Below are 23664 nucleotides of genomic sequence, written 5' to 3'. Positions count from 1 at the left end.
TCATCTCTTGTCCTGCGAATATTGTTTGGACTTTCACTATCCCTGACGTGTGTAGTTGTGCTTTGAACCTTTGCCCTGGGAAGCGCAGATACAAACCAGTGGTGGCTGTCATTGCTAATAGGTTGAGAAAAACATACAAGGTATATCTACTCACGTGAAAATATTTTTGTTGTGCGAAGGTAAGCCTGTAAATCTTGTACCATCCGCCATTCCCGCTTTTTTTTTTAAAATAGAGTAGATTTACATGGTGAATCAAAGTTCATGATCTATCCTTTCTTAAGTAATTCCATTATGATAGGTTGATGATTTTGTTCTGCATCCTTGCTCAAAGGATATTGTCTTTTTCTATTGTCTTGCCCTATTTTGGTGTAATAACTACTGGCCCTGTAAAATAAGCCCCCCATCATCAGTTTCCTGTTGACCAAAGAACATCTGTTATTTAAAGATTTTCTTTCTCTTTTTATTCTATCAAGAGCGTCATCAGCTGTCTGTCTTCTGTCGTGTGTGTGTACAGCTGAAGTAGCCTGTGGTAATAATTTAGTTCTGTTTCTGTACTCCCGAAAATCCTAATTCTAAGTCAGTTAGTTTCTCCATCCATAGTTTCACTCACCAATTACCCAATACCCACCTAACCTTGGTTAGGCTAACATGCGGTAGTTTATTGGTTTTATGCGGTACAGAACTCCTGAGTAATGATTCCATCAACTCACTATTGCCCTCAGTGTCCCAGTATACTATTGCCTTGCGTGTCCCAGTATTAAGGTTCCTGAACAATTTATTTTTGTTCATATTCTTATCAGGTCCTGAGATATTTAATAATATAGGGTACAGAAGTAATGTTGTTGATCAACGCCTGGCCCTCCCCTCCTGCCTGTGGGTTTGGTATCAATTAATGGACAGATTTCCACTCTCTCATCTAATCCGCTTGGTTGATGCCTAAACAGTTTGACTTGGACGTGTTCAGGATCTAGTTCAGGATTACAAATACAAATGTCTTAACAGGGTTTTTATCATGACATCATTAGGAAAGAATGCTGATATTACAATTTTTTTTAAAAGTTACCCATGAGAATTGCAATACCTTGCAAGCACCTGGTCAGTCTGACTGTCGCTAGGATGTAGCCAATTCAAGATTGTTAGATTAGTTCGAATACAATGGGTGCATGTCTTCTTTAATGCTTTCTTTGCTTTCTTTTCTTGTTCTCAGCTGACATTTATCTCTGATAGTGCGCACAAGGCTACACTTCTGGTGGAAGGAAGCAGACACATATGCACAACGCAGTTGTTATTTTCTAACTTTGCAAAATAATCTTTCCTTTGTGGACATGAGCTGAGCCGAACTGGTGCGCCAAGCAAGGCCAAGTTTCTATACTATACTGCAGCTTAAAGCATAATATGAGTTTTATTTCTACTATTATTCTAAGTAAAACAAAACAGAATTAATTATATTATATATTTTCTTCCTTTGCTTTTTTGAGCACATTGGGCATTTGTTTCTGTCTAAGCACACATTTCTCTATTCTATATGTCACACAACCTTATATATGTCTATATGTTTTTGAATATACATATTTAAATAAGCAGCATATATGAATATATATTTCAGGCAACATATGGCGATACAGACTGTCTCTGCTGTTTCCATCTCAAAATCAGTGAACTAATAATTAAGTTACTCTGCCATCAAGGCATCTCCATCAACAGCCATACGGTTACTGGTTTTATGCTTGGTGATGTGCTGAATACTTTGCCATAGTTGTAGGTCCTTGTTGATGAAGTGGTCCTCTATCTTCCTTTTAAAGGCTGCTTTAGCCTCTCTGATGGTTTTCTTTAGGTTGTCTCTAGCCACACTGTAAAGGACTCTGTTGACAGACCTGAAGGTTGTATTGTGGTGCTTGAGAAGAGATCTGATCTCCTTCATCATCCAGGGCTTCTGATTAGGGAACACACAAATGTGCTTGCTGGCAGTGACATTGCCAACACAGGTTTTTATGTAGCAGAGTACTGATGATGTGTACTCTTCTAGATCCTGATTGTTGATAATATCCCAGTTAGTTCTTTCAAAGCAATCCTGTAGGTGCGAGAGTGCACCTTCCGGCCTTATTTTAACAATCTTTGTAGTAATCTGGTCTTTTCTCCTAACAGGAGTGTATGCTGGCGTCAAGAATATGGACACATGGTCTTACTGGCCTAGATGAGGCAGCTGTTTTGCCCTATAGCCATCCTTGATATTTGAGTAGGTCTTGTCCATGTATTTTCTTCCCTGGTTGCACATTTGATGTGTTGATAAAATTTGGGGAGAACTGACTTTAAGTCCGTGTGATTGAAATCACCAGCTATGATACGAACAGCTTCAGGATGGATGTTCTGTTGCAAGTTAGTCCTGTCAAACAGGTGACCTAGAGCTGTGCAAGCATTAGGATCTGGTGTAATGCAAACAGCTGTAACTATAACAGCAGTGAACCACTGAGATAAATAAAAGGGCCTGCATTTGATTGTGAAATACTCCAGATCAGGAGAGCATCAACTGTCTGCAATCCTTGTGTTGGTACACCAGCTGTTATCACATAGATGCAAAACCCCCCACCTTTGCTCTTACCTTAGCCTTTATTCCCATCCCACTAAAAAGTTGTGCAACCTGCCAACTCATTGACTGCATCTGGTATACACAAGTATAACCATGCCTCTGTAAATAATAAAATGCAACAGTCTCCTACAAGTTTGTTCATAGAAATCTGTAGCTGATGTTCATCCATTTTGTGTATGATAGATCTGGCATTAGCAAGAAAAATGCTGGGAAGAGGTGGTTTGTGAGGATGTTTCCTTAGCCTAGCATGTAGGTTGGACCTGCAGCCAGGCTTTTGCTTCTGGGTTTAAATCACAACATCGAATCATTAGAATTTCGAATCACGTAACATCGAATTGAATACATCGAAATGGAAAACACTGAAACGGGAAAAAGCAGCAACATGTGGAGTGTATATTAAAAACAAATTGCACCATGCAGGGGGCAAGACCCTCTGCACCCCCACACCCCTACACCCCCTGCCACTTAAATATACCACTTAGGAGATCGTACTTCAGTGCACTACGGTGTGGAAATGGAAGATTTCTGTTTCCTACACTGTAGCGCGATCTCGGCATTGGTATATTTAAGTAGCGGGAGGTGTTGGGGGTACAGGGGTGTGCAGGGGGGCTTGCCTCGCTGCCTACACCCTTAATGTTTCATGTCCCCATTGGAAACTGCCATTGACAGCCTTTCAATGTTTTCCCAGTTTGATGTAACAAGTTTGATGTTAGGTGATTTGAAATTCTAATGATTCGATGTTGTGATATAAACCCTTTGCTTCCAGTATCTTCTCCACCTTCGCCTCTTGCCTGGGGGTGACAGCAATCCAAGGAGAGCTTGGAGCTCTTGCTGTTTCCTCTGGTATGTCATATAATTGTAAGAATTCACTTGTAACAGCCGGAGTGCACTGAAATCCTATATGCAAGAGATCTTGCCAACTGTATCTAAGATCAGTCTGACTGAACTTAACAATAAAAAACCATACATATGAACACAAAAACAGAGAAAAGAAGCACCAAGAAGGACAGCATATAGCCACTGTGAATGTGTACACTGCCGTTGAAAAAAACTGTGTTAGTGAATTGCTGCCTACTTTTAACTGTTTTTTAGCAGTGTATTTTATAGCATAGGCTAGATTCAGATTTGCTGAATCTCAACTGTTTGGCATTATTTGAGCACTAAAACCAGCCATCTTATATTAAGAGGGCCCCCTGCACACTTGTGGTAGAAAAGTGTAGCAAAGGACCCATCTGAGTTGGACATTGTTGGAATAAGGCTCATTATTGAGCATTTCCATTGGCCAGCTTGTTTGAAAATTCCTTAACTTGTTTTAAAAAAGGGTTCTCACAGTTGCTACATAAATCCTGTTTGCATGGGCTTGCACCTGTTTTAACACAGCACCACAGAGTTTGGTGACCAACCACTGCTCTACTATCTTCATCTGAGCAATCCGAGGCATCTGTTTTCATGAAGCGCTCCTATGAGCAGCACTGAGCAGTGCAGGTAACCATTAGCAGTTATAGATGCAAAAGCTAAAGTAGATTATAGGTTCATAGGTTGGTACTAGGCTATCGGCCCTAGGGCCTATACAAGCCTAGCAATAGAAGCTGCCCATGTTCCAACTGAGGAGTCCCTTAAATTGTGCTTAGCTGCTCGGAGAGCACCTCAGCTGGGCTTTCTACAGAATTTGCCACTTTAACTGAAATCCCCTAATCCCTAATAGTCTCATACCCCTTGAGACTCCCAGTAGTATAGATCCAGCATTAAGCCCCCAATTAAATCACATCCTTCCTCACTGAAGTAAATAAATTTACACCTAGTATTATGGATGGTCAGTTCTCCTCCATTTCTCCTGACAGCCTGATTGACATGGCTATCCTAAGGCAGTGTAGCAATTGCCTCATGTACCCTGACAATTCACTACTCCTAAACTACTCAAGCTCAATTTGTGAGAGATGCATACACACTAAGAATTTGGAATCCTTGCTCTTTTGTTCACAGAACAGTGACACTGAACAGGCTGTCAGCCCACATACTATGCCTCATGCACAAACCACACTCTCAACACATAAGCCATTACATGCGGAGGTACTCACCAGAAATTTACCTAAACACCAGAGACCTCTGAAACACAAACATGCTACACCTAATACAGTACCTACAGCACTCAATACACATAAAACCACAAGCATAAGTGTCTTGCCATCCAATCCCCTAAGTCAAAGCACATCTAAACCAATTTTTCTGTCATAGGTGACTCTATAGTGAGACGCACAGATGCTCCATTCACCAGGCTGAACAAGGAGAAGGTTACGGTCAGCTGTCTGTCTGGTGCCAGGATCTGCCAGATCACACACACACTCAAATCTCTCCACAACATGTACTGTTATGCCTGTGTCAGAGTACATGTTGGTGTGAATGACTTGAGATGTACCTCACTGGACTGTATGAAGTGGGACATGACTGAGCTCTCTGAATATGTGTCTCAGGCAGGCATGGCTCTAGCCTTGAGATGCATACTATCTTCACCTAAGATGATACCACAATATAAACAAAAAATGATTGACTTCAACAATTGGTTTAGTTTCTGGTGTGATTCTAAGGGATCCAGTATGGACCATGCTGCTTTGCCAGAGATGGTCTTCATCTGTCACCTCTGAGATTTCTTTTACTGGCTAAGGCTCTTACCTTCCCCATAGTGCCTTTTATAGACAGTGTCACAACAACAAAATTCTCAACATAAAAATATCTTCAAAATGCAATCTCAAGGTTATGCTGATGATGCTAGGAGTCTAAACCTAAAACTGCACTCATTGAAAGCAGCCCTCACCTTAGAAGATGCTGATATCTGTGCAGTCACAGAGACTTGGTTTAAGGCTGTGGAAAACACCGTGGCCATACTAGGTTATAATGCCTTCCACATTCAGACCCCAAACTGAAAGTGCAAGAACTAAAGGAGGTGGAGTATCAATATTCATCAAAGATAAATACACCTCTAAATTGGTTAAACAAAATGACTCCCTTGAACTAATCCAGGTCCAGTTGACTGTAGATAAGAATCCTCTCCAAATTATTGCCAGTTATAGGATCCCCTCCATGAACCAGGACACCTGCACTGCATACTTAGATCTTGAATTGCTCAAGATACAACCAAACACCCTGGTTTTATGTGACAATAGCTACCCATCATTCGATTAGGTAAATTATAGATGTACTAACAGAAAAAATGTGCTATATGCAGGAAATGAACACATATATGTAATGTTGTGAATGAAAATAGTTGAAAAGAAAACATTTATGAATACTACATGAAAATAGCAATGGAAAATATTACTTTGGATTGTTTTCTTTTCTATTAATGTATGCATAATCATATCATCTGATGATTTAATCATTAAAATATATATGCTGCAGCATGTGGAGCAACATATCTCATTTACTGGGACTGCAGATGAGACAACCACCACCATATGGGAATTTTATGGCATTGCTCATTTATCTGAATTTGTGAGAACTAATAATTTCACACACATTGCTTTCAAGGCCCCAGTTGGTGCAGAGAACTGCAATACATCACAAGGAAGGAAGTCTTTAACTGCCATGAGGTCTGTAATTCTCAAGGGATTATTTATAGTGTGCTTTCATGACACCAAGGCAGTTCACATGACTGACGTCTGTTACAAATCCAATCTATACCAAAGATTCCTGTGAGGGGATTTTCCACAGGGTCATCTAGTTTGTTGGTGTAGAAATGGGCTAGTTAAGCAGGCCAATACACACATGTATCATGCCAGCAGGGTGCAGACTGCACATGATGCTTGCTGTGTTTCATGTGATGTCAGATATGCCCTACAGGCCTGATTTTTGACCCCCCCCCCACCATCAGCAACCTCCAGATCAGATTGGAAATGGCATATAATGCATCACATAATACAGTGAGTAGGTGTTTGACCTACTCAGAGATTACAACTGTTGCCTGAATACTATAGGATGGACACTGCAGTACAGTCTAGAAACCTACAGCAAAGACTTTTGTTGTGTGTGCAATGCTATATAACCTGACATTGCATAAGTAGCTGGAGTGACAGGCTAACATCTTAGCAGGACAGTCCATACAAGTTGTGCAAGCACAGGAAAAAAAAGGCATAGAGTAAGGTGTGGAGGACACATTGTAGTACCACAGCCAAGATGGTGATGTGCAGAATACATTACAGCATTTGTAAGAGGCATTATCTGGTTCACAACTATGGAGCCATAAATGTACATAGAATAAAGTGATGCATGCATTATCACATCCAAGCTCTGCAGGGCAGTGCATGGACTGGCCATGCACTGCCCTGAAGAGCTTGGATGTGATAATGTACATCAGACATAACCACACCTACACAATTTAGGATGCTTGTAGGGCACAATAATCAGCACTTGCACAGGTGGTTGGGGGGCCTCAAATGGCAGGGTGACTGCATCAGTAGGAGATGAATAGGGTCATGGGAGTGACTGAAGGATACAGTGAATAGTGACTGTAACCCATTATGAGTTGGTGCAAGGTCATGGAGGTGAACTCAGTGCCCATACACTCAGGGAGGTTGTGGAGATAGCATTCTCCTATGGTGGGGTCAGGCTGTCATGATGGAACAGCTGGTGTTATCCACTAGGCAGGCTGCAGTACTGGGGCTTAACTGAGAATTGAGTTCATTGAAGGGAAGAGGTAGAACTATGGCATTGTGTCTATTCATCCTGACAGGACATATGATGTGCTGAGCCTGATGACTGGGCATAGCATGCTGTGTGCTCACATGTGACAGTTAGGGTTTGTCTACAACAGTCTGGTCCAGGCAGTCTGTGTAGGACTCCTCACAATCCTGACCTTCTCATGGGCATGCTTGACATTACATACCTTGCTGTACAGGTTGCTACAGCTGCAGATCAGAGTTGCAAGAGTTGCCTGGAAAGACAGATATGCAGCTGGGCCATGGTTAAGCCTTCCCTTCAAATGCATCAGAATGTTCTGTACTGTAGCAGTACTGTATTACACGTTACTTATCTGGTGTTTCCCTTACTAATACACAGGTGGTTAGTTCCACCCAAGCTCCCATATTTAAGCAATTTCCTGGTATGGTGAGCTGTTATCCCTGACAAGCAAGTGTTATTAAAATCTCCTCAGCCTCAGTGAGGCACTTCTGTGTGGGTTGTGCAACTCCTGTGTTGGACCTGTGAGTCATAATGTCCCGTTCATGGAGTATGATATCTGTACCTGTGTCAAGCTTGTTGCAGGGATCTATTATTGCCACCCTCAGCTTTCACATCCTGCAGTAGTTCCTGCCAAATATGATCCAAATGCTGCTTGTCTGCTTCAGTTTTGAGACGTGTGTGTGTGTGTGTGTGTGTGTGTGTGTGTGTGTGTGTGTGTGTGTGTGTGCATGTGTGTAATGTCTGTAGGACCACATCATTGCCCTGGATTGTGAATTGTCCAAAAACTGCTGCTCTCAGGTGTCCATGTTGTTCAGCTGTGGGAAGAATTTCTCAGCCAGCATGTGTGTGTGTGTGTGTGTGTGTGTGTGTGTGTGTGTGTGTGTGTGTGTGTGTGTGTGTGTGTGTGTGTGTGTGTATGTGTGTGTGAGTGTGTGTGTGGTATGCTGTGAGATGACCATACTTTAGGCTACCTTCTCTCCTTTATGCAGTTATTAATCTGCCATACTTGATACTTTGCAATGTCTCCCTACCTGCTACCATTCCTGTATTCATCGCCACAGGCCCCCAGTCCCATGCATGCACTTGTTTACCAGCCACTGTCTGTGTTTTTCACAGCCACCTCCCCTTTTGCAGGCTGTAGTCATGATGTAGCATGTAGTTTAGAATCTCAAGTCCCCTTGGCCATGTCCTTCACAATACAGTTGGACTCCAGAATCTACAGACAGACAGACAGTACAATGTTATTCGTTGTTCTGGGTTTTAAGTTATATGTACATTACTCCATCTGCCTCATGGTGACTGATGTCCACCTCAAGGCTTCTTGTTCTTGACGATATGTCTTACATGCTGGCAGTAGCTTACTAATCACGGTGACCATGAGATGTGCAAAGTATGCTTGTGCATATGACATGCATATGCCTGTAGCACCACGGTGCTGCATAACACAGACATAGTAATGATATGGTGAAGCACTGATATTTGATATAAAATTTGAGTCCATATTCATGAGCTATCATTATGTTCCTCAAACTGACCTGACTGAGTGTCCATGGCCTCTTCTGGGGTTGAGGAAGGCAGCGTTCTAACATGGTGTGCCACTGAAAGCAATATTTTCTTGTTCTTCCTGTACAGGAACTTCCATGAGCAGTAAACACCTACTTGGGAAGTATGATGTGGCCTTGTGGAAGGTGGCTTCATGGCATGAGTTTGCCAGGAGAGTGAGTGATGCCACTGGCATCATCATTTCTTATTAACAGTTCCTTCATTGCTACGTTGTCTTAATGAGATTTTACCCTGACCAGCTTCAAAAGTGGGAGAGAGAGATAATAGGGAAAGACAAGTGCAGGTTATTGTTAGCATTTTTATATTTCTAGTGCTAGTTTGGTCTAAAATTGTGCCTGTTTTACAGGTACACTTAGAAGTGCATTTTGTTTTGCAGCTGTAGAAGAGTGGGAATTAAACATAGCTGGATGCCATAGAAGGCTGGAGTGACTCTTCTCGCAGTTAGGTGTGTATCCTTTTTGTGGCAGCCCACTGTGCAACTGCAATTGTGTTGCTGTCATTTGTGTATTTCTTCCTAATCTGTTGTCCTTTTGCAAATCCAGTTATAGCAGAGGAGGAAGTGAGGATATGCTTGCATCTGTTTTTGTTGGCTGTGTCTCTCAGCATGAGGCAATGGTTTCCATTCTGAACATGACCTGAAGGGTTCATTGTATACACTATCTCAACTTCTAAGGATGTGGTAAAGGTTCATCTTCTAATAGTGGTCCTGAGGATTTACCCTGTTTTCCTGGTGTTAGTTGGTATGGCTTAGATTCATGTGACTGATAAGCTCCACCCATCCAGGCTACTGAAGCAGCAACAACACCCTAATGCTGCCACCCAGGTGAGTGATACCTGGATTTGTTGCCCTTTGAGCTGGCCTGGCTTCCTACCATGCCAGGACACTACACTATTCCCATCCTGGTGTTTTCCATCCTTTATGTGTCCATCCCCTCTACTCCCCACCTTTTACATATCTACCACCCCTATCTGAGTTTGCGGTTTATGTTTAAATAACTAATAAAACATGTAAATGAAAGCACTGACACCAGTATAATCACAGATTAGCACTTTCTCCGTATGATGACATTATTGTCTGTAAGTGACAAAAGCATTAATCTGTGATTAAATTGTTTTTTGCTCTTTTTTCCATGTTCTGTTACTCATTTATTTTTTTTTTCTTTTGGTGTTTTTCACATTTTACTTTATTATTGTCTGTCATGGTGTCTGTTTGTCCCTACTATGTACCCTTCTCCCTAACTCCTCACAGCCTTCCCTCATTCCTTTCCTACCTACCCTACTTTTCTGTAAATTTTAAAGGGGTTCTTCCCCCAAAATGCTACCCTACCTTCATTCCTTCATTCTTGTCCTATTTCCCTCTTTCTCCACCTTTCATAATGCATGGTTTGCTTGTCTCTTTGCTTAATATTCTCCTCTTTTCTAGTTTCCTCTCCACCCCATTTCCACTCCATTTATATGATGAACAGGATGGACACTTTTATGTGCAGCCCCCTCCCTTCCCCAAGCTAATTCTCTCTCATTCAATCATCAGGTTTCCACAATAATCAGGAAATCCTTCTATCTGGCTAAGTTAATTTCCAGAAGTATATCCTTAAGGTCCAAGGAGGTCATTATAGTACCGCTCTCTTCATTTATCAGACCCCTCACTGAATACAATGCCCCCTTTGGTGTTTATAAATCCAGGCATAGTAATCAACTGGAACCAAAGAACAAGACTTTAAATCCTTCATATATTCTGATAGGTTAATACAGCTCTCCTTATACTGAGAAATACTGCCTAATGGCTGATTCAAGATGACCTATGCCTCATTTTTGAGCAAAATCATTGCCTATATAGATACCTGTTCTAGGGATCTAAATCTACACTGACATGTAAGACTCATTGGAGGGAAAGTTTTCTAATTTAGTATTTTCCCAGCCTAGCAAATAAGTTACCACTTGGCTACCTTTAAAGCTAGTCTTCATGATTTGGATGGGTAGACACATTTACTTATTATTTATTTGGCATTTGTTTATCCGGAAAATACGACTGGGCAGAAACCAGTTTTCAGCAGAGGCCTGGGGAGGAAAGCTCCGTCGTAACAAAGCACAACAAAGGTGTTACATAAGCATTGTACAAATAATGAAACATAAGTTAAATTGAATACTAATAATTCAAAGTTTAGCAGAATAATTATGTTACATAGTTATGGTGCAAAGAATGAGACATGAGTTATATAGATCATTAGTTTAGTACAGCAAGAAAACATGGCTACATTATGTTTTTCAGTTATGTACAATAATTTAGATAGAGAACATTACAGAAGTTGTATTTCTGATGAGGATAACATACGTACATTGTAATTTCTTCTTATAAACAGAGATTTGATAGAGACCATAGAGAATGTGTATGTCATGAGGGTAACGTGTAAAGTCTGTACGTAATTGGGATCACAACTGATGGTGTCACAGTTAGTAGAGCATCAGGATAGCAGGAAGGAGCAATTTAGATAGAGCCTATTTGCAACTATAGTTGTATAAAATAGTAAGGTAGGTTGATATAAGGAAGAGAGGTTAAGTAACCAGGGCTATTGCATGGACAGTGCCATATGTTGGTTAGATGACTTTTGAGCATTCTTTTAAAGTGAGCAGATTTAGTCGTAGAGCTGATAGTTTGAGGGAGTCTGTTCCATATTTTGGCTATATAATTTGAATAAAGAAAGCCACTTGCAGTATTATTGGCTTTGGTTACTTTTAATAGTGATTTATTAGTGGAACATAGGACATGATTATTGGAGTAAGGGTGTAGAATGTTTTGAAGGACAGGTTATTACTATTAAGTGCTTGAAAAGGGTGGTAAGAACTTAAGTGTGTCTGCTTATAACTTTATATAGTTAGCCATCTTGTGGTCCATGTATTCACTTACCAAGTATTGTTTTCATATTCTAATAGCTGCTGTGCCTCCCTTCTTATGCCAGCCAAATGCACATAAGATGCACGATGTGTCTGTTTGGCACTACATCACAAACATGAGTTTAAAGATAGCTTATCTTCATTGTAATGTTGTCACTTCAGTCACATGCCCTACTGTAGCAGTCTTCCAGCCATCAAATAACATAGTGCTGCTTCTGCCATTAGCACCACACCTCTGTTTATAATGCAGTCCTTTGCTCAAACGTCTGGCCCTGCTTGGTGCCTAATACATGTCAGATTACCTATGTGACTCATCATACAGCAATCCTTCCAAAATAAGGCTGCTCAGAGTGTTTTGTCTATGACTCTCTCACAGCTCACCATACAGCATCCACTCAAAAAGAGTGTTGTTGACAGTGCAGATCAGTGAATCACTGCCCAGTTATCATCTTTCTCATTTTAAAGTAATATTGATGGTTTATGTTCAAATCTTGGATGCCTTATAACATCTGGTGTTGGTGTTGCAGAAGGTCAAATTTTGCACAAATTACATGAGTGTTAAATCTGGCCACTTAATGCTGAACAACCAATGTTTGAATGCAAAAAATTCAAAATTAAAAAAAATTAACATGTTAAATCCCAAAATTTGTAACAATAAAGCAGATATGAAATTGTTTTTAGTACAACTGCTGCATTTTTAAGCTGCCACAATTGAATCTGCTAAATCTCTATCCCTCTTGCTCTTTCTCTGCATGTGCACAAAATAAAAATATTGACAAATCTTAATTTCAAAATGAAAATAATGCAATGCAGTACAGAAAAGACACATAAAAGTAAAGTACAAAACATTATTTCATGAGGTTCTGAATCATATTTTATAGGAAACAACTGGTCAAAAAGAGCAATAGACAGCATTATTTTAGCATAGAAATGAGACCCTCACATCCCCATTTGGAAGTTCTTTTCCCACAGCCCACTAATAAAATATTTGAACTCCAATGTCACATAGTCACAGAGAAGCAGAAATGGCTGCAGTTAAACATAATCATGTGTAACATTCCTCTTTTCTGAGACGGTATGATCTCGTACTTGGAAATATTTAATATTCAACAATTAAGATGCAGAGGGGCTTGTCACCACCCCATATGAATATAATGTAACATGGCATATGTTTTTCAAATATTAGACTACAGTCAAATATTACATTTACTTTGAAGTTCAGTATTAAAGCTTCTTTTATTTCTTTATGGGCAGATTTTTTATTGATATTGGCAGGCAACCAGATCTTTTGGATGGTTGGAGGGTGTTTAGTCCTCAGCTGCCGCCTGATTTTGCAGAACATGCCTATTTTGCCACATACAATAACACACATTTAGTTTCAAACTCCATATCCTTCAGAAAATGCATGCTAATGCAAAACCTGTTCAAGCAATTTTCTAAGTTTATAAGGCCCGAATTTTGCATCCCTCTAATTATTTTTGAGAAATAATGTTGTGATTGTCTAGGTTTCTTATGCTAAGAGGTTAAGAGGCATGACCCTCCTATATTTTTTGTCCTGGTAAATCTCTGAGGATTGCAGTGAGTCAAAAATGCCAGACATTGCGCTTCTGTGTGTTTATCCAGAAAATGTTTGTCATTTTAAAATCTGTTCTGCATAAAAAAGTGTCCTGTCTTTGGAAGAATATGGCTGCTTTTTGCTCATTATTCTGAATTTGCAGGACGACTGTGATTTGTGTAAGGGGAACTTGGAATACGTCAATGTGTAACTACTGTTTCATTGGAACAAAGTTGAAATACGGTCCATGGATGTCATGTTTAATTATAACTACTGGATAGAGGTGGGACTGTCTGTAGAAAATAACTGTCTCTCTTGTTTACTTGGTTTAAAAAATCAGTGTCTGGCTTTGTTGGACTGTTGTGCAGTTACAGATTACTGTCATTTATGTGAAGTAGCTTGTAATACTTTAATGTGTGGCTACTGTTTCCATGCAACAAAGCTGAAATACAAGACATAACTTACTTTAAACATCCTTCACCATTTTCTCACAGATTTGGCAGTGGCTTTGAATGACTGATGGCTAGATAAGAATGCTGATATGCAGCAAGGGGACTGCTGTCCCCACCCACAACCCCCACCATGTATACAATGTCAACTGTTACTAATGCGCCTGTTTAAAGCATTATGGTCCTATGGTGGGAGGAGCAGTGGTGACAGCAGCCCCCTAATGGATGTTATACCCCCTGTCTTTATACAAAAGTAATGGAGGGTGCGACTGAATGATGATGAAGGTGGGGTTTGCTATTGCACACTCTGTGGGGTGTTTAAAGTAACCTTTGCCAAATATAATATGGCTAGGATCTTTAGCTATATTTGTAAATGAGGGGCTATCTACAGAAAGTTATTTACCCTATTATTTTCTCATTTTATACAGTCACTGTCTAGTTTTGCAGGACTAGTGTTTATTTGCAGAGTTAACATAATTTCTGCATTTGGAAGTAGCTATAAATCATTAAATTTTGCCTCTGTGTTTCCTGGGTCATATTTGTTTTGTCTGATGTTTTCTTTGCTGGGATTTGTGTAATATTCCTTTATCACTTTATTTCTTTAACTTTCCTCCCAAACCTCAGATGACACTATTGTTGTGTTGGGCTGGTGACAATGCTGTCAGTATTTTCTTTAAAATTTCTCACAAATTTTGTAGTAGTGCATGGATAGTCAAATAAGCTTTTACAGGGGCATGGTACTGTCTAAAAGAAACCAGTTGGAAACATTACTTTTATTATTTATTTTTTTCATTTTCCTCACAATCAATCAGATGCATATACAGCTGCCTGTTTTTGTGGGAGGGTAAAGAAGAATTCTGTGCATGTTTGTTTGACAGCAAATATGTTTTGTTTTTCAGTTTTGTAGATGTCTGACAGCAGAAGAGTACAGATAAGGTGGCTTTCTTTTGTAGGAAGGGATGAGGAGTCATGCTGTTTCTGTTTGTCTCGTGTGTGTGTGTGTGTGTGTGTGTGTGTGTGTGTGTGTGTGTGTATATATATATATATATATATATATATATATATATATATATATAAAACAACATATAATTTATGTATGTATGTATGCATTTATTTATCATATATGATTTTGGCTATTTGTCTCTTAATTTTCATCCCAATTTAACACTAGATGGGGATACCCAGAAAGTAACTACCTTTTTAAGGTAGTGTAGGGAGGCAAGTACTATTTCCTGATATGATTTATGTATCACCTCGTGCATTTGTCTTCTATGTTTATTTTTTCACAGGTTCATAGGAGATTACTAAGCTAACGGCTCAAGAGTCCTTACAAGCTTAACCAGTTTTACCCAGATTTTACCCATTTTTCTTTCCCTAAGGGAAAGATAACATTGTTCAGCAAGTGGAGTTTTGGAAATTATTACAGACTACCTCTCTCCATATGGGACATGGGTGCCACCCTAAATTGTATAAGTCAATTGATGTGCACTGCTATTTGGTTAACTTTGAGCATTAATCTTTGGATACAACTTATTTATTCTTTAAATAAAAATGTAAGATTGAATTTCTTTTCTTATGGATGATTTTTGTTTACACCTTCATTGAATCAAAAAGTTGAAAAAAAAAACACTACAATGCACCTCAGATCATTTATAGCTATGTCTTCTGGGTGTCTGGAGGCCACTAGACCTCTGCCTTAATTTAGTTATTATAGTGTGGTTTTGGTCTATTAGGGTGTGGTAAAATGATTCAGGGAAACCATAGTTGAAGAACAAGACTGAATTCCTTCCCTCGGTCATGATTTTTGCTCAGGCCACCACTGGATGAAAAGGCTGTTAAAAAAAATTGTACCTCTCAGGGCATTTAGACCCCCCCCCCTCTGCTTAATGCAGTTATTTCCACCTTAGTCAGTTAGGGTGTGTTAAAGGATCCAGGGGGGAAAAACAAAGTTAAGGAGCAAGTTTGAATTTCTTCCTGTAATCATGATTTTTGTTCAGGCCATCATTGGATGAAATAGTTGTTTTAAAAAATGTAAAATGCACCTCAGAGTATCTAGAACCCTAGGTAAAAGCAGTTGTTTCATACATAGTTAACTTGAGCAGTCTTGCCTAGTTAAAATGTGTTCAGTGAATACAGGAAAAACTGAAGAATGAAATAAACAGTGAGAAAAAGAAAGAAAAAAGTCATCTGGATGGTGTAGGTAGACCAGGATGGGGGCACTGGGTGGTGTGGGTTGTGCGTGTGTGCGCTGTGCAGCCCTTCACCTAGGGCACCAGTTGACCAAAGGCCGGCCCTGATTGTATTGTCTGCTTAGTTTTCCATCTTTCCTAAGCCCCACAGATAAGGAAAATCAGATAAATTGCCTCAACAGTTTTATGGCATATTTGAAATATATTCAGAGTCCAAAACATAGCTCCACTTTAACTGGCTCCACTTCAACAAAACTGACATAGCACAAATCATTGAATTCTGGTTAAAACCAGAAAATGTCATTCCATATTCTACTTCATTGTGCAACACAGAGCCATAGCTTATTCATCTAGTGCCTGCTGTCGATCCCCTATATTGCACTCATCAACTGTAAGGTTAGGAATGAAAATAAAATACTGGTAGCGCACTGCTGAACAGTTGCCATCTCCCAATTGTGTCCCCTAACACCTTGCACCTGGGGTACCTGTCCCATTCACTCTTCCCTAGCTACTCCTCTGGTAGAATAAATCAATTCCCGGATGCAGAATTGATGGAGTTCAGGTGGCCAAGCAAGTTAATTTTATTAACTTTTCCCCCATTGTCTCTGAACATGACTCTAGTTGAGTAGTTTATGAAGGGATAGTTTTAAATAGGTTCAGTCTAAGCACTGGTGTACAATTACCACCTCTCAGTTAGCAGTGAGTGAGCAACTCAAAGCTATACTCTTTAACCTTAATAGTGACAATTTGTTACTGCTTGTAGACCTTAACTCTCCCCTGGAAATCTAAGGCAAAATCTCACTGAACATGGATTCTCCCAATTGTTGACTAAACCAATATGCATCTGCATTCTACCTGGGCATCAGCCTGCTTGAACAATATTGTATAAACTGGCCTTCAAGATTCCCGTCCTCATAAGTGGGCTGTCCTTAAATTTAATGACACTGTACAGTCTGCTCTATCTTCTCTGCCACATAATACCACCCTAACCCTATTATGTGTAAGTTAGCCTGGGATATGTATAAATGCATTAGACTGTAAGATAACTATGGACACCATGGCTAACTTAGCGTTCCAGATGTCTTGCAAACAAGACAAAGGCAGACTTTCTAAATAAACCCTACTGTGAGGAAATCAATAACTTTGTCCAGGTCTTCACCAAGTCACCCAAACTCACTATTAGTTAGTTGACAAGTGATCATTGCTTCCACGCAGATCTCAGAAGCATTCAAAAAGCATTTCTTCCTCATTTCCATACCTCTACCCTAGTGTTGGTTCTTCCTCTCCTGCCCTCACTGCAGACAATTCCATGCCTGGTAGTGACAATGAATTTCTTTTTATAATAGGTCCATTATCAAATATGAAGAAATAGCTTTAAAGGGGTCCCCAAATACAGGCAAGCTGACTCAAATTGCTTTTTCTCCAAATTTAGTCTGGCATGTGACACTCTTATTGTCACCCTGTTAAGTCATATCATCAGAGCTTTCCTTTCTACAACTGTGCTTGCTAACTACTAAAAGTTTGCAAACATTACTCGTATCCCCAAGCATGGTTCCAGTTTGAAACCTGACACCTTTTAACCTTCTGATTTGCTGTTGCCTGTGGTCATGTTCTTAAAGGTCAGCAACCTCATACCTACAGGCCCTCACTGAGGTCTACCACCTACTGACAAGCCATTGATCGATATGACTTCAGGCAAAAGCCCAACAGCAATACTTTCTGTCAGCTGCATTTTATCTGGCAATGGATACTGAAAGATTTACCGGGGCCATATGCAGTGATTTTTCAAAAGTCTTTGAACCTGACATTTTCACTGTCATCAAAGAACAGTATCTGTATACCTTTAATTCTTCACTGTATACCTTTAATTCTTCCTACATAAACTTGTTTTCAGAGGAATGCACAGCAGATACACATGCAGCACCCACTTTTGTTTGGCTTTCCCCAATGCTCAGTCCTTAGGGCATTGCTATTTTCTGCCTACATTAACTGCTTCAATCTCTGTAAAAAAATAACAGTCCATATCATCATCAACAAAAACATTGTTTTCTGGAAACTGGGTGGTGCATCTACATTAACCTATAACTCACTTAGCTCTACTCTGACTCAACTTTGTCACATTTGGTTTGGGAAAGAAGGAAACTCGAAACTAGCAAATCAAATGTAGTTTTCTTTTAGACTCAAACATAGTGAATGCAAATTTACAGCCCAGATGGTGGCACTCTGAAAGTGGCATAGTCAGTATTAAGGACCTTAGAGTTAGGCTTGAACCTGCCCATACATTTTCTACCAACATCCATGCTATGGTAAAAAATAAATAAAAGCTATGCTATACACTTTTTAGAGCAAGCAAGGTCAGCTCAGAATTGACAAAGGAGATTTTTATCCTATTTTTGAATACTCCCTTTCTATCACATGCTGCACCTCTACACCAAACCCACAAAAACCCTATATGGCATAACAATGTATGTCATTGCATTGCTGACACAGATAAGGGACTTTATTTCCTAACCAGGAAACAGGTAGGTTGGCTTTAGTTTAATTCCAGAGTTACCCTCATGTCTGTATCTTAATATTTAGCCTCACTCACATGGACTTTTGCAAGTCCTTACATCACTTCATTTCTGTGAAACATCTTAGACTGCTTAGATCTGCATCCACTGTCATTACCCTTACCAAAACACACTATTCCCTAAGTTGCACTGTCAAGAGATTTTCTCTTACTACTAAACCACAATGTGGAATGCACTCCATAGCTCAATTTGTCAGCTACCCACCTTGTTGCCTTCACAATTATCTTAGTCCCCTGCTTCAACAAAATGTGAACGCAAATACAGTAGCTTTGTCACCTAGTGGTTTTATGTGGTCTTTCTATTTTGATTCTTTTATTACTGAAGGCAATATTCATCAGAGCACATATTGTGTGCGAGCAGTATTAAGTGCAATGTCACAGTAATTCTGTAAAGATTTGACTGTTACTGCTTTTCTTTATGTATTTTTGTTTCTGTGTGCATTATAAATACATTCTTCTGTTATGTAAAACAGGTTATGACTGGAAAAGATGTCTGTGGTCCATTTTACCCAAAAGAAAACATGAAAGAAATCTTAATTCATAGTTTTGGGCATCTGTGATTTAGTGCTGAAGATTTTGTGATTCAAGTATATTTTATTGAAGATTCACATAGGTTTTCTGCTTTGTATTTAACAGCTTTTTGTATGTTGCAGACACACTGCAGGGAGTAATAAAATCATATACTGTGGATGAAATGTACAGTAAAGGCAGTTGCACTACACACACACACACACACACACACACACACACACACACACACACACACACACACACACACACACACACACACACACACACACACACACACACGTGATTTAAGAACCAGATTAGCCAATCTTACATAATATGCATATGCTGCTTTATACCTGTTTAAGTTTTTTAAGGAAATGTTAAAATAATCAACACAATGAATTTATTTGGGAAAAAGAGGTTATGGATGGATGGATGGATGGATGGATGGAGAGTGTCTGGCACAGTGAAGCAGTGGTTAGCATTATTTCATCACAGAACTTGACTGCTTTTCTCATATAAGGTACTTACGCTGTCTCTCTGTCTCTATCTCTGTCTCTCTCTCTCTCTCTCTGTCTCTCTGTTTGAAGTTTGGCTGTCCTTCCTGGACCCATCAGAGATTTTTCCAGATGCTCCAGTTTCTTCTGTATTCATGCTGGTAGTTCAGCATATTGTGTGAATACGTATGAGCAAATCCTCTGATGGACTGACATCCCATGCTGGATTGGCGTTTAAGTCCACTGCTTGCAGGCTCCCCTGCAGTCCTGAACAGGACAAAGTGGGTACAGGAGAATGAAGGAGTAAATAAATATTTTATGGTAATCAGATTTCATGTCACAGATAATAACTGTGGAAAGGTGTGCAGTAATAGTCAAACCAATGCCTCCTCAGCGTTATTCCTTGGCAGATATTATTTTATAAAGCTCAGTGTGATCACAATGCTGATCTTGGATTACAATATCTAGCTGTCAGAAAGATACCCTTATCCAAGTTCAGATTTGTTTAAAGGCTTAGAAAAAAACCCCAGAAATACACATAATAAATACAACAATAGTCTGGCTAGTACAAGCCAACATGTCATTTGATCAAAGGAACAACTAAATTAAAAAACAAAATTAAATATGTATATGTGATGTCCCCTCTCTAAGCCAGTAATCAAGGACCTTAAATCCTCACCACTGACACTAGACAGGGACGTATACTTGGAATGAAAATAGATACACACATTATTTCTAGATGCTGCTGTCTGCATCAAGTGCAATTTCCCTTAAGAGCCCACAGGAAACACACTGCATCAAGTACAATTTCCCTTAAGAGCCCACAGGAAACACACTCAGTCCAGGGTCTGTATTTCTCTCTCTGTCTCCCTCCAGGTCCCCAGTAAGACTCCCCACTGGCACAACTATAGAACTGAGTCCACAGCCAAGTAGCCAAGCCAAGTCTTCCAGCAACCTCTCTGTGAAAACAGGGCTTCATGTCCCTGTGCCAAACAGCTGAGACACATACTTCTTATGATTTGATTTTCATATACACACACACACACACACACACACACACACACACACACACACACACACACACACACACACACTCACACACACCTGAGAAAGCTGGCTCAAGCTATAAGGTATGTACTTCCACCAGACACTCCAAAGCCAGCTACTCTAAGGCTGTTATGAGGGTACCCAATTAGACTGAGTGAAATTAACATTAGTACAAATAGTAGTATTTTGATCAATAAATTTGTCTTTCGGGAGTGTCCACAGAGTCACCAAACAGATATGAGTACTCTCAAAGGTAAAAATGTTCTCTAAAGGACCAGCCACAATGAAAAAGTTTAAATATATTTCATAATAAATAATAAAAGAACATGAAAATACTAAATATCTATTTACAACAAACACCAGAGTTTCAGTCACCGGAAATATTAAAATAACACAGATGAACAGATTCACACAGATACAGAAAAACAGTACTTAACTAATCTCACTATATTTTCCTGATTGATCTAAAGAATTACTATTCCCTGGTCACTTACTAGAGCAAGGCAAGATGAAGTTGGTTAGTGGTCTTCCTTCATTGTCAGGTTTCAAAAACAGACTATGCTGAGACTTCAGTCTCATGTAGTATTAAAATATCATTACAGAGCTGGCTTACAGAATGACATCACACACGTCCGGTTATATGACTTTTGGTTTCCATACTATCCCATTGGATTTAGCACATATGTGTCAATAATACCCATGCATAGAGCTTTGCTAAGATTTGTTGCAGCTTCTGGAAGTCATAAAACAATTTCAAACTTCTACCCTTCCACTTCTGTTTCTGCTCCCGTTATGCTTCTCACAATCACTCATTGTTAAGTGTTTTAAAAATATATACTAATATGCGATATTATTAATAAAATACGTAATATACAAATTGTAAAAATCTAGGGGTGTCAAGCCTATAAGTGGCAATTTTAAGGGTAAAATCCATAAAACAAACCGCAATTGAACACACCCATATACTATTAACAGAAAGGCATATTGTTAATGGATTTAAATATTATTTTCCATGTTTGAATGCCAATTCGATGTCAGAACATAAAAATAACTGTTGTAGGAATTGATAATGAGAATGTCAAGATGTGTAATGAGATGACTTCAAAATTTGTATGAACTAACTGTATATATTACTCAAAACATTATATGACGATGGTGATGGTGGACTTGTATCCTTCCCTTCATGAGATGATGTATTCCACTACCTTGCATTTGTGAACTACTTTGCGTGTTATGTGATCTAGCTTGTGTCTAGTCATCCTCAAACTGCAATGAAAATAAGTAGCCAAATTTTTTATTGATGAAAAATGAGTTGCACAATCCATAGCCCAACACACTCATGAAGCGAAGCTGCATTGCATGCCATCTGTTATTAAATAGCTGCAGTACACATCTTAGTCACATGATGTTTGTCCTGCTATGCAGCAATATTGTAATTTCTACTTATGAGTATTATTATTGTAATGGCTTCTATCCCAAAAATGTATCAGTTCATTCCTTATTTATAAGACAGAAGATTCCATTTAATTGATCGAAGGTATTGTCAGTTTATGGTCACATGACAATTTCCGTGTCACAACTGTCCTACTGCATTCCAGCACCAGCTACAGCCACCTGATCATTGTCATTGTTGTTAGGTTGCCACTGTACATTATGCATTTGTTGTCATTGCTTTAACCCATGAAGACACCTACTTTTTCTGCTTCTTTTGCATGAGAATTCTCTTCATGTTGATTTTTCTTTTAACACACAAAATTAGACTGTTGTTACTATTTGTCTCTTAGCAGTATTCAAAAATAATCAAAGGAATCAAAATTTAGCAATTATATTTATTTTTACTATGTAAAGAGCAACATCTTTGTTATCTCACAAAATGAAATGTCTTAGTCATAAAAATGTATTTATTTTTATTTGAGCTTCTTTGAGCTTCTTCACATTCTTCAATACATCTAACAGTATGTTATAGTATTCTCAGCTCACTCAGTTGCTGCATATATGTATCTTAATCCAATATTTTCAGGAGCATTCATCAAATGAGTAATGCCGTTGATATCGGTGTAGCTGTTATTAGCGCTGAAATGCCTCAATCGGTTACTAGCACTTTCAATATTTTCCCTATAGTTTCCTGGTGACTGATTAAGATCATAATTCTTAGCCATGCTCAAAACTGAACTCAAAATAACTAGCTGAAAAATCTTGCAATTCCAAAAGAACTGCATAAAATCTGCCCATTATTATATAAAGGCAGACGACCAATTATTTAAAAAAGTTATGTACTTAACAATAATGTTCTATCTGTATTGTCCATTTTCATTCTTCCTCAACTGTTGGGTTCAGATCCAACCCTCAGATCCAGTTCAGCTGCGTCTTCTAGCTCGTGGAGCACTGAAGGTACTCCCTTACCCATAATGCCCTAGTCACCTAGCATGCCCCTTAAAACTGTAAGCATTAAGAAATTATAAAACATACGAATCTGGAACTCAAACAAAGAAACAGTAGTTCCTCCAGCATCTTTTGATTTTTCCAAAAGTCAAACAAAGAGGGGGTTGGAGGGGGGAAGTTGAGGAAGAATGAAAATGGACAACAAAGATGAAATGTTATGGTGAGTACATAACTTTTTATCTGATGTTGTCATTTTCATTTATTCCTCAACTGTTGGGACAGAGTTCCCAGCTACCTAAATCGCAGGATGACTTGAAGGAAAGATATTTCTGAACACTGCTCAGCCAAAAGCTGCTCTTCCCTTAGAGACCAGATCCAATTTGTAATAAGTGATAAAAGTATGAGGATTATCTCAAGTTGTGGCTGCACAAATATCATCCAAAGAAGACCTGGATAAAAAAGGCTGAAGAAGCTACCTTAGACCTGGTGGAATGTGCTTCAGGTGGCTTTGGTAAAATCAAGCACAATTTTTCATAAGCAGGGGTAATACACTCAGTTAACCATTTGGCTAAAGTCACTTTAGAAACTGGTTTGCCTAATTTTGATTCAGAAAAGGAGGCAAATAATTGTTCTGATTTCCTCAAATTTTCAGTTCTATGTAGATAAAACTGTAATTGCCTGTGAACATCCAAAAGAACATGAAAATACTAATATATAATCTCCTTTATTTGAGAAATTTTGAAAGAA

Source organism: Protopterus annectens, chromosome 2.part2, assembly GCF_019279795.1.
Source record: "Protopterus annectens isolate FY-2018-M chromosome 2.part2, PAN1.0, whole genome shotgun sequence".
Taxonomy (NCBI): Eukaryota; Metazoa; Chordata; order Ceratodontiformes; family Protopteridae; genus Protopterus; species Protopterus annectens.
The sequence above is the reverse complement of the archived record's forward strand: the minus strand, read 5'-3'. Positions refer to the sequence as shown.